The sequence below is a fragment of the Herpailurus yagouaroundi genome, unplaced genomic scaffold (genome assembly GCF_014898765.1).
Source record: "Herpailurus yagouaroundi ecotype Mexico unplaced genomic scaffold, PumYag 139, whole genome shotgun sequence".
Lineage (NCBI taxonomy): Eukaryota > Metazoa > Chordata > Mammalia > Carnivora > Felidae > Herpailurus > Herpailurus yagouaroundi.
This window is the reverse complement of record NW_024412394.1, coordinates 54,534,278-54,553,823: the sequence shown is the minus strand read 5'-3', so window position 1 is coordinate 54,553,823 and position 19,546 is coordinate 54,534,278.

Genomic DNA, 19,546 nt, shown 5'->3' with positions numbered 1-19,546 from the left:
CTCTCTACTGTCAGCACAGAGCCCACTTTGGAGAGAAGTGTACATTTTTTATGAGGCTTCATCTCAATTAAATTCTCACATGAACTACATGATGCTTATTTCCATTTTACAATTAAAGAATAATCAGTTTAATAAAGGTTAAGTAACTTTCTCAAATGTACATAGGCAGATTTTTAAAAATGGCTCTTAAATTGTAGCAGGGATTTAAAGCAGATTTGTTTGATTCCAAATTCTGGAGTGGTTCCACTGTATCTTACTAAACACTAAAATACACCAGTGTTAGGTTATAGCGTCTTAGGTTGGATGTTGAGCTGCTTTGGAGGGTCATTATGCAGAACAATTGATGAGTAACAAAGTACATTTCAACTTATGCTGGGAAGTTGCCATAGTTTCCTGCTGCTTTAGTCCCTGCTCACTGCCTTTGAGCCATCAAATTCTGCTGGAGAAATGATTCTGGCCATAAAACCTGAGATGCACCGCTCGGGCTGATACACTCTGACCTAAAACGGGCGGAGGTATTGGTGCACACTGGCAGCTCTATCCACTAACGTGTTGAATTGCTTCCTCGTGTTCTTGCCCTTAATTTGAATGCAGTCCCAGCTTTGCTTGCTCTCTTAGTTTCTCTAGCTCTAGCTTTCCCTTTGCTTTCTTTCCATCCATTTTCTATGACATATGTCCTCTCTGATGATAAATTTTGATGGAGTATACATTTTCATAATTGATTTTTCAGAAAATTCCAACTACCTGCTTTCTAAAATGCAAGTATCCGCAGTGATGCTTTAAACATCGCAAAACTTATCAAGATTAAGGAGGTCAACACTATAGGTTTCAATATTTTTAAAAAACTCAGTGTTCACATTAAAAAAAAAATCATAGCTTCATTTGATCTCTACCTATGGCTTCAGAATTATCCTAGATTTGATTAATGTAACTATCATTTCAGATTTTGGACTTGGCATAATCAAAATTAAGGTCTTATTTTCATAAGATTTTATATATTAGTGAAACCTTACATATCACATTTATCTCAAATTTTATATATTAAACTCTAAATATTAAGAGGTTCTAATATCATATGAAAATGACCATATGATAATTTGATTATAAATCAAATTTATAATTTATTTTCATTATTATAAATCGCTATAAATTCTCCTGTCTTAATGCTAGAAGATAGTTTATCATGTTGATTAAATACTTGAAGATGTGCTGGGTCTAGGACTTAGGGAACTATGATATCTCTTTGTCTTCCCCTTTGTCACCAATCCTTCTTACTGCATTTTTTTTGAGGAGAAAGGATAACATTAAAAATAAGCTCTCGAGTTATTTCTTCTTTCCTTTTTTTAAAGAATACCTTAAGAAGAAGTGAAAAAGAAAGTGTGATGAAATGAATAAAGTGGTTATTTTAATTTTTTTTTCCCTAAGGTAGACCAGGATAATTCAGGAAAGTCATCATAATCAGTGGAAGTGATGGGAATCCCTATTGTGGACTTCATATGTGACCAGCATCCTCATTTAAGCTTACGTAATCTTCACAGCAAACCACATCGTCACAGTTCACTATCATTGTCACCACCATTTTCCAGGAAACTATAGAAGTTGTTGTTCGCTCAAGTGTGCAAATGTGCAGTGAGAATATAGACCCAGACATCTTGGACTATGAGCCTATGCTTGTAATTATGCCATAATACCATGGGGAATTTTAGAAAGCCATTTGCTAAACTGGATTAGCATTTTATACATATGATGTGCACATTGTTTAGTTTGTAAGATATGTGAGACAACAGCCAACATGCCAATCAGATAGAAGCCACAGAGTCTTGGTATCTTCGTGAAAACCAAGTTAGAAGGTAATTGGGGAGATAAAGGATCATTTGTTGTTTTGACTTAAATATAAAAATAATGAAATACTTGAATTTGAGAAACATCTACACAATATGAATGAAATTATTATTAAATTACTACACTTATAGCTTATAGATCAACTGGTAGAGAAAGTTATATTAGCATATGAATTCTTCTGAGAAACATATTTTTCCTAATTTTATGTAACATCTTTTACTTCATTAGTGTCACCAAAACATTACTCCAAAAGCTGATACTTTCACCAAAGTTGTCCTAATTTTTCAAAAAACCAACTTATTTTTAATATTTGTTTTAACATTTATTCATTTTTGAGAGACAGAGAGAGACAGAGCATGAGTGGGGGAGGGGCAAAGAAGGGGAGACACAGAATCTGAAGTAGGTCCAGGCTCTGAGCTATCAGCACAGAGCCCAACACAGGGCTCAAATTCATTGACTGCGAGATCATGACCTGAGCTGAAGTTGGATGCTTAACCAACTGAGCCACCCAGGCACCCCAGGAAACAACTTATTTTTAGTATGGAAGAAAGATATAAATGACCTGGCATGATTTCTCCCGGCCTGACAGCTGTGAGTTTACCTTCATCTAAGATCCAGAAATACAATAGATGTGAGTCAACTGTATGGATGTAATCACCCAGGCATTTAAAGTATTAGGCTTTCTTATTGTATAGTCAGCCCTTCTTTTTCATTAGGACAGCAACTGTAGAAGAAAAAATAATTTACATTCCAAACTGAAGGAAAATAGAGGTCATAGACCTTTTTGAATGAAAGAAAAGCCTGGAATAAGATGATAACAATTTTACCTGCAAGTTTCTGCATTATTCCTTAAGATGGGAAATTTGGGAAGCTTAATCCTAGTTAAGGAGCTGACCAAAGCAGACTAGTGTTAGCATTCAGATCTTTAGTTGCCCAGGAATGGAATGGGCCCAACAGAATATGTGTGATCTGGAGACAGGCATGGAGTGAGAACCTGGACAGAAGTGAATGGAAGCAGACTTGGCTCTATAGTGCATTTGGTCCATACTGCAGGGGTAGGGTATTTTGACTAAAAGAAAGGGTCAAAATACATAAGAAAGTATGCTGGTAAATATAAGGAAGTTACCTATTCCTAAGCAATCAAGTAAAAATAAGTATAAGTAGGCAATAAGAGTTCTGAAATGAGATTCTATCTGTAAACTTAGATTTTATAAAATGTATTCAATGAATTCTTGGATTCATCCATCCATGTATCTATCCATTCAACAAACACCCTTTGTAAGACAGTAAGATGCTAGAGATTCTGCATGAATAAAACAGATATGGTTCCTGTCTTCATTAATGTTAGAGTCTCTAGAAGAATAAATTAAACAAATAATCTTATACGACTAGATAGTTATAATTGAGATACATGCTATAAATGCCAAAATACATGTTATAGGATTATATGACAAAGAATTAGCAGCATAATTTAATCTATATGGAGTTTTGGGTAATGAGTGAATATATCCCTGAGCAAGTGTCACTTAACCTGGAAAACAAGGAGGAGGCCAGGATATGGAACACAGAAAATGAACTTCCCTGCAAACATCGTGATTGTATGAAGAAGAGAAACAAGATCATTTGGGGTTGACTAAAAACAGAGGGAATGGAGTGACATGAAATGATTTTGAAATTATTTTGAAAAGGTAAGCAGTGGTCAGATCACTCAGGGAATTTTAGAGCATTTTAGAATAATTGAACTTTGTTAGCTAAAAATTTTTCAAAAGAAGATAGACCCCAATCTACCTATAAAAAAATAACACAGTGTTTCAGGAAAATAAGACTCATAATGCTCAACTTTAATAAATACTCTAACTAAATTAGTAACTATCAAGACAGAAGAAAATCCATTAACTTCTAGGTAGAAAGAAAAGAGTCCCCTCTGATTAGAACTGAAGACAACCACCCTGGGTTTAGACTTCCATCCAGAACATTCAACACTAAAAGGCAAAATAATAATATGCACAAAGTTCTAAATCACAGGAGATATTAATAAGTAATATTAACCCAGTCTCAACGTAATTCAAGGATAAGAACAAAGCAGATATTTTCAAACATCAAGGTAGTTAAGGAATATAGAATCCACGAGCTCTTAAAAAAATCCATTGGGTGAGAAAATGTATTCAGGTATTACACTGAAAGACATTTGGGTTGTTTCCAATCTGTTTCTATTACCAATAATGCTACAAACATAATTTTGCAAGTCCACAAATATGTCTGTAGGATGAATCTTTCAGAGTGGAATTAGTTCCAGAATATTTCGATCCTTAAATTGATATCTATATTTTAAGCTTCATATAAATTTAGCATCATAGTGACATTCATTAGTCCATTATATTTTTAAGCTAGATTTCAAATTTGTCTCATATATGATGGAATCTGTTTTCTTTCTGCTTATGTTTGCTTTTTTTTTTTTTTTTTGTCTTGCAGGGGAGCACACAGTATAATAATAAAGAGAATAATTTCTGATTTTGCACCAGGTCATTAACATAGTGGCAATAAGAGTTAGACATTTTATTAATAGGCAAGTCCTATATTTAATATACAACACTTCCTAGTCTCTTGAATTTTTTGGTTATAAATGTTTTTTCCTTCTAAATTTAAAAAAGAAAAACTCTGCAATGCATATGTATTTGACTTTTAGGTTAAGAAACAAATATATCTTCACAAGAGAAAAACACATTAGACTACTACTCTATATTATGTATAACCTGAAGTTTTATGAGAGTGCTAATATATGATCATTTTTAATCTACAAAATGGCAACTGAATATTGTTCAATCTGATACATGAACAAGAAGGATCTTTTGTACCAAATTTAATTTTTCTTTAACACAGGAGTTACTTAATATTCTAAAAATCAGTCTTCTTTCAGCTCTTATGTTATCTCTTTTCTGAAGAGTTTTTCATCTGATGCAAAAAAAATTGTCATTTGTACAAATGGACTCCCATGACATTTTAATATGGTTATACTAATATCTTTTGCTTGTTTTGAAAATGATTTTCTGATTGCAGACACATTTTTATCATTTTACCTTTTAATTATCAGCACTTAGGTTTGTGTTTCCCATACAATAGATACCTAACATATATTTATGGAATAAATAAATGAACACATTGGCATATGTGTGGGACGATATAAATAAAATTAGCTTTATGAGTTGGTCTATATAACTAATGTTATTAAAAGCTTTCTTGGTCCTAAATAATTTCCACATATGATTTATTAATTAACAAATTAAATATTTAGAGTGTCTGTTCTTTGAATTAAACCAACAAATCATTTTTTGAACAAATGCAAAAATAAATAAATCTTTCTTTCATTAACCGGCATGAATTGATTTTGTTGAGAGTTTGCTAAGAACAAGTTTTAGTTTGTATATAAAAGTATTAGTTTGATGGTAAATTTAATAATATTAGAAATAGAAGACTAATGGGTAATGAACAAATAATTAAAAATTCCACCTATTTATTAGATTCACTTCAGGTAGACCATAAAGATAGCAAAAGATAGACAAGAAAACCAGAGAGTTTTATTAGTGATATCATAAAATAATAAAAATAACCAATCCTTCTTAAGTGTCTACTATAAGATAGGTATGTCTTCAGTTTTATACGTGTTCCTTCATTTACTCCTTATATAGTGTCATAAAATAATTCATACCATTGCCTGCTCTTACAAATAGAGTAAATGAGGCATAGGGAAGTTAGGCCATTTCCCCAAGGTCATGAGTGGAACCAAGTAGTAGAAGAGCCAAGACTCATACCCAGATATCTACTCCAAAGCTTGTTGAATCACTATTAGTCAAAGCTGCTCTTCTGGGCTAAATATCTCCTGCCTGACTTTCTAAATCTATCTTTATCCCTCAGAATAGTAACACTACTGACTTGCTGTCTAGGGTTTGGCCAGTAAAGGCTCACTTGCTGTCTAGGGTTTGGCCAATAAAGCACACCAGCAGGAGATGAGAGGGTGAGAAGAGAGTGAGGTCAGTGCTCAAATTAAACTATACAATTTTATTTTAAATGTGAACATTAACTTTAAAACAATAACAATGTTGAAACCTATGATGTCCTCTGAATCTTGACAATTTTTTATGTGTTTAAAGTTTTACTGCAGATAATTGAATTTTGGATGGTATATATTTTTGAAAATTCTATCACAAAATTGATTACTCCGGCTCTCCCTTTGCAAGTTACTGTGAGTTGGTTTTGCAAAGACCAGAGTTCCTTTAGGTGACATCTCCATGCTATTACCTGCTCCATATTCCAATAACAATTGCCTCCCTTGTACCTTCAGGTTTAGGGATGGTGAGATCCTCAATGTTATTAGCCCCAGGGGTCCTACATTGTCCTTTTTTGGTTTATTTGAACCCTGTACACACTTTGTAAATAGTTTTTTTTTTAATTAAACTCTTACCAAATTATCTAATATGATTGCTCTTCCTCCTTCCTACCAGAAGAATCATGACTGAGAAATCCTTTAATAAAACATTCAAGTATATTTTGAGAAAGGTTATCCCATCATGTCATATGATTATGCTTTTGTTCCCAATACATTAATGCTTAGCATATAGTGAACAGTTTAATTAGATAAGTGCTTATTGACAGTCCATGGAACTTTGAGGCTTTTAATTTAATTAAGATGTTAAAATAATATGTAATTATTTTTAGAGTTCATCATATTATTTCTGTGATGCTGGATGAAAACTATAGATCTTTCAAAAGGCATGCTGAAGAACCATTCTTCAAAATAAGCATAGTTAATCACTGTGACATCATTTCATAAAGTCTGATTTCCATAAGGGTTTAAAGTCAAAATAGGCTATATAAAAGACATATTCACATTTTCCCAATAGTGAAAGACACTATTATCAGTAATTGCTTTTAGTGTTAGCTTAGATTCACCTTACAATCTGGAAAACCCTATTATAAATCTATGATGGAGAACTCATTGTGGAAAAAATAAATACTTGCCTAACAAGTGATTGAAGGAATTAGATATTATTTACTTAGATATTATTTAATCTGAAACTATTATTCCCTGAATTCCTGAAAAACAGAGTAAGTACAAAGTTTCCTGGACAATAAAAATATTATTCTTTCCAGTATGTCCCACCACTCTAATGGACAAAATGCCAACGAGTATGCATGTTTCTGTAGAATTTTTATAAATGGTATTGTTAAAAAGTTGTGTACATTTACATTGTAGGTAGTTACTAAGGCACAGTGAGAGATATCTCCTTAAAGAGAAACTCCCTTATGACTATAAGGGGCCAAAAAACTGTGGCCTCCTGACCAATGGAAGCCATGAATGCCACTTCCATGACTGGCTATAGAACCTTCCAGGTGATCTCTATATTCTCCCTCTTTTTGCTTTGTGTCTCTCAGCCAATACAATAGTACAATAGTACAACTGACACCACAAAAAGCAAAACTGAGGATAAGGGTGGGGTGTGCCTTTATTCTCAGTTTTGCTTTTTGTGGTTTCAGTTACCCTCAGTCAACTACAGTCTGGAAGCAAATTATCCTCCTTCTGATATATTGTCAGAAAGTCAATAGTAGCCTAATGCTATGTCACAAAGTCTATGCCATTCACCTCACCTCATCTCATCATGTAGGCATTTTATCATTTCACATCATCACAAGAAGAAGAGTGAATACAGTACGATAAGTTATTTTGAGAGAAAGACCACATTCACATAGCCTTAATTACATTATATTATTATAATTGTTCTATTTTATTATGTTATTGTCAATCTCTTACTGTGCCTAATTTATAAATTAAACTCTTTTATAGGTATATGTATAGGAAAAAACCTAGTATTTATAGGGTTTGGTACTATCTGTAGTTTCAGGCATCCACTGGGGTCTTGGAACATATCCCCTGCAGATAAGGGGGGATTACTGTATGGAGATTGCAGCAAAGTGTTCCCAAGACCTAAGGAATGGAGGAACCACTAGATAAAATACATTAGGGGCACCTGGATGCCTCAGTTGGTTAAGCATCCGACTTTGGCTTAGGTCATGATTTCAAGGTTTGTGTGTTTGAGCCCCGCATTGGGTTCTCTACTGTCAGCACAGAGGGCTCCTTGGATCCTCTGTCTCCCTCTCTGTCGGCCCTTCCCCCACTTTCATGTACTCTCTCTCTCTCTCTCTTTCAAAAATAAACATACAAAATAAAAGAATCCTAGATCATTGAATGGATGTGTGAAGAAGAGCCACTTACACCAAACAGCTTTGAACTGTGTTCTGTACAAAAATTTGCTATCTTAAGACATTGGGATTTGGGGTATTTATTGTATTATATTTAGGCTTCTCTGATTGATACAGAAATTTAAGGTACTTTCTTAACTTGATATAAGTGTTCTGCAGGATAATAATAATAATGAAAACATTATAAACTTTTACCAATTATGAAATAATAAAAGCATCCTCATTAAAACTCCATTCAAAATTTTATTAATAGTCCTCAATAGTGCATTTAGTCAAGAAAAATAATACATAAAAAAGGACAAAATCAAAATTGTTCTTATTGACAAAAATAAAAATTAACAGAATATGAAGAAAAATTTCTAGATAATAAGCTTAGTACATAAGTATCAGCTGTACTTCTATCCTACAGCAGCAAGAAGAATGTTTGTTATTTTACCCCAAAAGTGACATACAGAAGGTATGAATCTAAAAAAAGAACAACAGAGGACTTAATTTAACAAAAGGTATATAAGACTTTTCTGTTGAAAAATTTACAGTAAAAGAATTTAAAAAAATAAGCCTAATAGAGACATAGGCAATGCTTATGGGAAAAAAATACTTAGTATCCTAAAAATGTCATTTAGTCTCATATTGATCTCTTGATTCACTGCATTTTCAATAAAATGTCAATATGGCTTTAAAGGATATTATCAAACGGATTCTCAAATTTATGCTGAAGAACAAAAGCCAAAAATTGTCAATAATCCTGAAAAAGAAATTACCTGCTTAGGAAATAGAATGTCCAACTAGTTACTGATTTATTATAAACCAATACTTTGGTAAAATTATTAGCATAAGGATATGGAATTAGGCTACTAGGACAGAATAGAAATCCCAGAAACATATGCTATGACACAGCCAAATTTGCAGATTTATGGGGGAGATTCACTCTTCTATAAGTTATACATTTGATTGATCATATGGAAAACAATATAAAATAACTTCGGAAAAATATTTAAAACATAGAATATTTTTACCTTCTAGAGTAGGGATTCTTAATATTCAAATAATAAAAACCTTAAAGAAAACCATAAAGAAAATATTGAAACATGATAATTTTAAAAGCTAACACTTCTCTTGATTAAAATACATTATAAATATGTGAAAAGGTAAGACATAATCTGGAAACTGGCATTTGTAACCAAAGTAACTCAAAATGGAATAGCATACAGAATATATAGAAAACTCCTAAATTTTTAAGCCTAATCATTTAATAGGAAAATGAACAAAAGTCATGAACAGATATTTAGAGTAAAGGAAACATGAATGAACAGTAAAAATATGAAAAGATGCTCAACCATATTAACACAGAGAAATGCAAATTAAAATTGTAATGAAATATTTCACACTCAATAGATTTGCAGAAATGTAATAAGTCTGACAATGCTAAATGTTAGCAATTATGTGGAACAGCAGGAATTATAATACCCTGTTGTTGGGGAGTGTAAATTGACTCAGCCACTATGAAAAACATCCTGGCATTACCAAGTGAAGTTTAATACATACACACACACACACACTCACACAATGACCCTGAAATTTCATTTTTATATGCAAAGTCTAGAAAATAGGCTATACAAGCATCTGAGATATATACAAAAATATCAATAATGATAGCAGTAATAGTAGCAAAAAATAGAAGCAACTTAAAATTTTACCAATAGTAGAATGAATAATATATTAATAATTAATTATAATTAATAATAATTATATATTATTCATTCTACTACTGGTAAAGTTTTAAATATATATGTATTTTATATAAACATAAACATACATGTATGTATTTTAAGGCTAGTCAAGTAAAGCAGTGGGAGTGAAGAAGAAACAAAGAAATCAGTAATGGTCTGTGATCAATTTATTGTAAACACTGCTGTGCTTGGACCAGGCTAAAACAATATTTTAAAGATAACAAACAATGGAATACTACAGAGCAATGAAAATAAAAGAATTACAAATAAATGCATCCACATGGCTCAACTGCAAAATTTATATTGAACAAACGTGCAAATAGTAGAGAAACATAGGTCTGATATGATTCCACTTATAAATGAGTCCAGCATAAAAAGAAAAGAAAATGCTTTTAGGGAGGATATACATGTTTATATAACTATATAGTTTATAAAACTATAAAGAAATGGCAGCGATGATTATCTTAAATTTCAAGAAAGTAGCTTCCTATGAGATTACAGAAAAGCATATATATTCTAAAATTTTTATTACATAAATTTATAATGTATGCTTTAATAAAGCAATGCTATGTACTATAAATTGATGCTTATATACTATAAAACACTTCTACATAATTTAGCCCCTTTGGAGGCTTTCACAACTGTTTCAGTATCTATCTGTACATTTCTGTACCAGGATCACACTAGCTACATTTTTGTTTATTTGTGATAAATGTATATATTTTGATGAAACTAGCCCCTTGTTAACATTTGTATTTTATAATATATGTTACTTCCTTGTTAATTATGGTTTAATAAGGTATATAAAACTAATTTTTAAAATTTCACAGATTTTAATTGGGGTGGCCAATATATAAATGCATTAGTTATTTTCATTTCACTTGTTGACACCTTAATTTATATTTATCAGTAAAGTTTAATGTTAAAGTTTCTTGTTAGGTTAATTAATCCAAAGTTGGCACTTACTGCTGTTATTACAAATCTTATGGTAAGTTGTATCTGATTTGTGTTAAAATCTTAGAAGGCTTGATTAAATTTTTAATACTTTATCAGTCAGTTCTTTGGGTTTGTTAGTAAATGTCATTATCATCTGTTAATATTAATGGTGTTTCTTTCCAAGTATCTTCTTGGCTAACACATGAAGAACACTGTTAAATAATGATAAGATTATTTGTTGTGTTGTCCCTGACCTAAATGGACATGTATTACATGACTCAGCTATGCATCATATTGCCTTTGATTTATTCCAGAACTTTTACATATTTTTATCATGTTAATAGATTTCTTAATATTAAACAGACTTTTATTTCTGGAGGAAATGATACTTTTTCTCAGTGTGTTCAATTTACTTTTGAATTCTATTTACTAACATTTCAGTGAATAACTTTTTAAACTTTGTATTTGAGATTGGTCAGTACATTTTTAAATTCATGTTCCCTTTTTAGTCTTTAGTATTAGGGATGCTTGACTTCATAAACATGGGATTATCTATTCATTAAGAAAAGTCATGCACATTAAAATGTATGAGGTATATGATCCAACTCTGTGTTCAGACTGGCCAGAAGAACAGTATGAAGGAGGTGGGGTAGGTCAGCTGTGGAAGAAGCACTAAATAGTAGGGGCACAGGAAATGATTCAGGTTCAGTTCTGAGACTGAGAGGAACAAGAAATGGCAGCTTATATGATTATCATATATAGAGGCTTTAGGTCTAGCTGGATGAAACAGAGCTTAACAATGAAAGGTCAGAAAGTGGTGGAGCGCTGCCATGAAAATATGTAATGTCAGAAGTGTATTTGAAGAGTACAAATTACTCAGAAAATTCCAAAATGAGTAACATATGTAAGGAGTTTTGAACAATTGACACTTAAAAAAGAAAACACTTTATTGAGGTGTATTTGACATAAAATAGCTGCAGTGTATTTAACATACACAACTTAAATGAATTTGGAGATATGTATATACCCATGAAACCATCACCACAATCTATCCCATAAGCTAATTCATTACTTCCAAAAGTTTTCTTTCTTCCTCTGTCTTTTCTTCCTTCCTTCTGTCTCTCTATTTTACTTTTTTTCTTTCTTTCTTCTCTTTCTTTCTTTTCTTTCTTTTAATATATTGCATTATATTGTGTATATATGTATATATATATATATATTTGTTATTTGTGATAACAATAAGGAATCTTAAAGTAAATCTTAAATCTTAAGATATCTTAATCTTAAGAATTAATTAATTAATTAATTAATTAAGAATTAATCTTAAATCTTAAGAATCTTAAAATAAGATTCCTTTGGCAAACTTTTAAGTAAGTAATACAATATTGTTTGTTAGAGACACTATACTGTATCTATTCATCTATTCACCTATAGATCTAACTGAAACTGACTAATCCCTCCTTCTCCGTCTGCTCAGCCCTTAGCAACCACTCTTTCTCTCCCTCTCTCTCCAAATTTGTTAATTAATCAAAAGTGAAAAGTATTCTTTAAATCATGTGCAAAATATTTAAATAATTATGTATCAAAAATCATTCCTTTGGGGGAAAAAGACAAAATGAAACACATTTATAATTGTAAATATACCTTAGGGCCTGCTATAATTTTTAAAATCCAATTATGAGAACCATATGCTACTTTAACCCACTTAAAATGTAAGTTAGTTCTAACTAGGTGTTTGTTATACCTCACAAATGATGATGACCATCTTCTAGAGAGAGTCTGTGGTCATTTGCTTTGTATACAGTTTTATATAAAATATGTTCTTCATTTTACTGGAGATTGCTGCCTCACTGTGGGCAGACTAGGAATCATCGATGTTTGACAAATGATTAGTTTGGGAAAGTATGTCTTCATCAGATTTTACATACACATTTTTCTCACAGATAATATGAAGATATATCTACCCACATTACAAGAAATGTTATAAAAGATGGTATCTTCTCCTGGGAAAACTACTTAAATATAACAAAAAATAGACCTTTTCTGAGTTACAACATCTCCTGGATTTTGCTTCATAAGCAAAAGTATCAAGGTGAAGTGGTGGAAAGATAAATTGTCATAATCATACTCTCTTCTCAAATAATTTAGCACATTTAATCTCTACTAATGAAAAATTCAGAATGTTGTCTATCATAACAAACTCATATCATCACAGACCATTTTTTTCACATTATCTTGACTGATTTTAAAGCTGTCAGTATTTAATCTAAATTGTGAAGATGATGAATTAAATTACATTATCATGGCTGATTTAATCAGAGTGATTACACAAAAAGTTGATGCTAGTAAAAGAAATTGTGATAATAATTCAGTAAATGACAATGAGGCCATTACCTATTTCTCTTTTTATTTTAGTACACTTATATCTTCCTTCATAGCATTCAAATAATTCTCCTCAGATTATAAAATTAAGTCACAAAGGACTGTCTAACACATTTTGTCTCTGAACATTAAAAACATGTTATAGAATCATGGCTATTGGTAGGACTCTTAATTCATTCTCTAACATACCTCCACAACCTTTATTTATAGATGGAAAAACTATCTTCATTCTTATCCTCTTCTTATTATCCTCTAGATTTATAGATCACAGAGTTCTTATATAGTGTCGCATAGTGGAAGTAAGACTGGGAAGAAAATCAGAAAACTAGGACTTTGCCCCATGTAGGCCAACCAAATAGTTGCACATGCTCGTGGGTTTCATTTCGATGTGCACTGGATTCACCTTTCATCAGAGATCATTAAATTAGGCAATTTTCCAGACTTTTTTGAAAATTATCTAAAATAGAATTAGTTTATCCAGCAGTTTAGACTCTGTTTGGTTTGATGCAAATCAATTCAACTCACATCCATTCAATTCAATTGCATTCAAACCCAAGAGCATCCATCACTGTTTTCCATAGGCCCAGTCCTTTGATAAGCACTGGGCTGCCAGAGACCAACTGTAAGAAGCAGGAACGAGAAAAGATTTATAACAACCAGTTCATGACTTCAAAGTCCTCACATCTTTTCCATTAAATTTTATCCCCATCACGGATGTGGATCCTAAGAAATGGCAAAGTCAGAAAAGGTAAACTTGCACGTCTTCCTCCACCTCACCAGGTCCCCTGATAGCTAAATGTGCCCTAATTCTACACCCAGGCCTCCCAGGATGTATTTATTCTAGGCAAAATTCCCAAATCATGACTTTCTCAACTTTCTTTATTATATCAGCCACATTTCCATTTTCTCTGTGCCTTGTTCTCAACTAACTTTGCTATTGGATTTGGATCAGATAAAACTCTAACTGATTTCTAATTAAAATGTGGTCACTTACTGTCTGTTATTTACATTGTGGATGCTACATTCAGTTTGACAGTTTTAGAATCCCAACTCCTACACTGTCAGTATAGGTTTCCTCCCCAGGAAAGTGTGAATAATCAAGCCAAACTACCAGTTTCATTATGGTGAGTAAATCATCAAATGAAGAAATTTGTAAAATGCTCAGACCTTGGCACTAACAATCTCTTAATAAATATCCTAATTGTTATGCTTATAATTACTGCTGTTATCTCAAGTTAGGCCATTTGAGAAGTAAGAAAGTTTGAGTTTTAGGGACTTCCAAATAGTTGTCAAGGCATGGCCCTCAGACGTGGACTCCTCCACTCTGCTACACTGCTCTTTTTCCACATAAATATATATGTCAACTCCATGTATTATCATATTTCACCTCTAGCCCGATGAGACACTGATCTGGTACAATCAAAAAACAAATTACAGTAGGTTTGGGAAAACACTGTGTCTGATAACCTCATCTTGAAGGTTTGAGTTTCTTTTAGCATATTAAACATACTGAGAAAAACTTTAATAAAGAAATTATATAAATGTTATTATACAATGAATCTAAATAATGTGTTACATCAAATAGTACTTGGGAGAGACTGGCATACCAATTATATAAAGACCACTATTAAGTCCATAACTCTTGATGACACCCTTAAGTGAATAAACATATTTATTTTTATAGAGATTGTAGTCTTATATAACAGAAGTATGTATTTCTTTTATAAATTTAGGCAATGTTTATTTTGAAATATTAACTTACTATCAAGAGACTCATTGTTTAGGATGACAGTGATTTGGGATGTAATTAAATAGCTCCTATGATTTTATGGTAAAATATTTTAAATATGCATATACATAATAAAATAGTAAAAATATTACTTAGTAGAGAATACTTGAGTGTGTGATATTTTATAAGCAAGAAATAGCAATTCAATTTGATCTATTTTGGCCCACTGCTGGAACAGGTGTGTAAATTGGGAATCAAGGAAGAGTTAAGTACTAATATTTAAGAACAGCAGGGAGAATACTGGACCCAGGAATACCTAGAGTTATTGGCTTCATGACAAAATGTCCCTTTTCCCTGCTTCTTTCAAGACTGGTTTTATTTTATTGCAGTGTGGAGGGTCTTGCTCTATGGGCTAGACCAAACCTCACTGAGAGCTCTTGAGCTCAGCACTTTAGATTTTAGCTATGAAAAGACTCCCAAAAATTCAGTTCTCAAAACCTTGGGAAGGGCCTTCAAGGTTTAGTTTCAGTTGGGTGTCCACCATTAGGCCAGAAATCAGAAAACAAGTTCACCCTGTGCAAATGTGTTTATGCCCACAAAACTCCCACCATGAACAGTGCCCAGAAGAGAAGGGTTGATGGGGTCAGCATAGATATTCACTGTACCAGTAGTAGATATCATTATTCACTGAGAAAAGGGGCATGAACTTTAAAATTTTTAAGGCCAATATCAGCAGGTATTCTTTCCCTGAAAATTTAGATTGCTTTACTTGCATCTGGTGTTTTTTTTTTTTAATTGGTCAAAATCCAGAGCCTTTCTATACTTTCTCTGAGTTCCTGGTAGTTTATGCACTCCTTCTCTCTACCTCTGCCTTTGGGCATTCTTAGCCATCCACTCTTGTCAGAAAGCCCAGACTCTTCACTTCTTGGGCAAGGATGGGGTCCACTGGCACAAAGCTGTGTGTGTCAGCAGGGAGTGGGGATTGAGTTTTTCTAAAAGTTTATAGTGCAGCTGCAAGGAAAGACTAAACTGCTGAATATAAGCACACTGCCCCTATAGCCATACCTAATTACATTCCTCCTCTCCCCTCAGTCAGTTATGAGGAAATCCTCTCCTATGCACTTGCATAACACCCTGTGTTCACCAACCTTCCCCCTTCCCTACCCATAGGGGCTCATTTTCTACAAGTCTGTATTCATTTATTTTCCCAAAGTCAATTTATTTTTTGAGAAAGGAATTGTAATTACTCAAGTGTTCTCACTATCTTTATATCACTATAGCCTTCTACTTCCACAGTTGCTGATGTGTTGCTTTAGTAATCTTGGTTCTAGGCTGTGGTTTCCAATCTGTTTGATGTATTAGCTATATACATATTTATTAAACATATACTGTGAATGAGGTTCCATGGGAGTTATTATGAAGGTAATGGAGGTGGGTAAAGTGGAGCTTTAGCAGATTGCAGTGTTATACTCAAGGAATGGTATAATAATAACACCAATAGGATTAATAGCTGGCACTTGCATAGCCTCACTATTAGTTAGACACTGTTCTGAGTATCTTATGTGTATTAATTACTCTTATTGCTACAATGACCTCTGAAGTAGCTACTATTATTATCTCTATTACACAGGTAGAGGAACTGAAAAACAGAGAAGTTAAATAATTTGTTCAAGTCACAGCTCATAAGTGGGATTTAAATCAGGTAATCTAGCTCTGAGTCTCTGCTCCTTAAGAAATATAAATTAGCATAAATATAAGAAGATGCAAAACAATGTTAATCACTGGAGTCCTTACGTGATAAAGGCAGGTGACCTCGTAGGTCTGCTCACTGCAAGTGAAGATGCTATCCCAGGGGACAGGGCTGCATGTCTTAGGGTAGTGGCTGTGGTGGAGGTCATACAGCAGGACTGGGATTTGGGAAGGGACACAGAACACGGTGAGTAAATGAAAATGATGAAGGATCTTGAGTAGGGAAAGATATGTTCTTTCCCACAGTTCTTCAATACTTCATTACAGGTATAAAAGACACATCTCTAAAAGAATAATTAGTAATTTCTTATGGGAAGTGGCCACAGCTAGCAGAATGGCCGCTATGAGACCAAAAGATAGAACTCACTTGAATTAAGTGTGGGCACAGAGGAAACTCAGATATTTTAGATATTTGGATATATTCAGTGCAAAATTTGGAATATATATCAAAAGAAGGGCTAAACATTCTGATATATATTTTTTAAAAGCTGAGAATTTTGTTCATGCCAGATAATCTTATGAATAAGTTTGTACATCAATCTAAAAGGAACAAGTAAATGAATAGGTGATTTACTATAGAACCTCCCTAGAAAGCAAGCCTTACACTCTGTGAAAAGCCAGAGAACCCCCTTGAATTCATGCTGTCAGTAAAACTAATTGGAAATGAGCACGTGGCGGGGGGGGAATAAAATAACATGTAGAGGAATCTGTCTACATTTGGGAAGCTGGATTAGCCATGGATACCACTGAGTGTGCAGAAATGACATCTGGATAAGTAGGTATATTGGGTATAGCACTAAGTAGATCTTTCCTTTTTAGTCAGGGGTCTCCCTAAAATAAGCCATGGCTCTGAGGAGAGACCCTGATTTGTCTCTGCTTGGTGAAAGTCAGACATAAATCACACATGTGTGATGTCCTGGAAAATTCAAGTAATAGCTAGTTACACAGCTGTAGCATGATTTATGAAGTACCATGGAATTCACAGGAAGGAGTGGTTTCACTCCAAAGTCAAAAAAAGACTTCATAGATGAAGGGGTATTCCACTTGAATTAAAAGATGGAACTAGAGTGTATTATGCTAAGCAAAATAAGTCAGTAAGAAAAAGACAAATACCATATGATTTCACTCATATGTGGAATTTAAGAAACACAACAGATGAACATAGGGGAGGGGAAGGAAAAAATATGATAAAAAGACAGGGAGACAAACCATAAGAGACTCTTAAATACAGAGAACAAACAGGGTTGCTGGAGGGGTGGTGGGTGGGAGGATGGGCTAAATGGGTGATGGGCATTTAGGAGGGCACTTGTTGGGATGACCACTGGGTGTCATATGAAAGTGATGAATCACTTTCAAATGTGATGAATCTACTCCTGAAACCAACACTACACTGTATGTTAACTCATTTGAATTTAAATAAAGAAATTTTAAAAAAGGTATGATTTCAATACATGGGAATGTAGAACTTTTCCATTCAAGGGAACAACCAGAAATAACATAAGAAGGAAAGGAAATTGGTACTGGTGTAGAGAATAGTGAAGTGTGAGTTTAGCTAAAACATGGGCTACAAGTCAGGAGGGAAGTCGGTAAGTAATAAAAAGGAAAAGATATGTCCAAGTTCTATTATAGAGAATTTAAATATGAGGATATGAAATAATGTTGGTGTCTTTCTAATTGTGTAATGAAGTAGTAACTAAATATTTTGAACAGAATAGCATGATTGCACTTTAATAAGCTATCTCAAATTCAGGTTGTTCCTAAAATAGTTAAATGCTTAAAGTAATAGTTATAAAATATTTTAAGAACTTACTCTATGGCTTAGGAATTAACTGACTAAGTATATTTTTTAAATCCTCTTATTTGGTTGAATAAAAGACAGATTTATTCTTTTAGAACAGAAGGTTGAAGTATCAAAAGTCTATATATATAGACACACACACACATAAAATACTTTTATAATAATAATATTCATCTTCTTTTAATCTTTAAGTTGCTTAATAATCAGTTATCTTTAATTGGGATCATTAATTAAGTCTGTGCTTTGAAAATTATATATGTTTTCCTTCATGAGTTTATGCTTCATAATTCAAGTTGCCAGTAATCCTATATTTTCTCTCATAAGAACAATGAGACTTTGTTATATATGTACACTTATATAATAGCACAAACATATCAGCTTATAAAATTTTACTTGATTATTGTTGGTATAATTTTTATTAGAGATACATATAGTATAAAATACCTATAGTAAGATACCTAGTTTATTATGGCATAATATGGCATATAGATAGTACCTATACTCACAAGACATGAAGTATACATCTTGGTGAATTTTTCTGCAAAGAAAATACAGCTCTGTAACCACCAGATCAAGATGTAGACATTATTGGAACCCCAAATGCTTCCTTGTTTCTCTCCTGATCATTAACCTTTTCCTACAAATGGAGCCATTATTCTCATTTTATAATCATAGATTTTTTTTCTTTCTGCTTTTGAGCTACATAAATAGATGGAATCATGCAGTATGTATTTTCTGTTTGTTATGCAACATAAGCCTGTAAATTTCATTCAAGCTGTTGCATGTAACAATAGTTCATTTTGTTTTCTTTTTCTTTTTTCTTTTCTTTTCTTTTCTTTTCTTTTCTTTTCTTTTCTTTCTCTTCCTTCCTTCCTTCCTTCCTTCCTTCCTTCCTTCCTTCCTTCCTTCCTTCCTTTCTTCCTTCTTAAATGTTTATTTATTTTGAAAGAGAGAGTGCACACATGTGTGAGCAGGAGAGGGGCAGAGAGACAGGGAGAGCTCTGTAAGTGCTGAGCCCCACGTGGGGCTTAATCCCACAAACTGTGACATCATGATGTTGGACACTTAACCAACTGAGCCACCCAGATGCTCCAAACTGTTTTTTAAGTGTTTAATTTCTTTTTT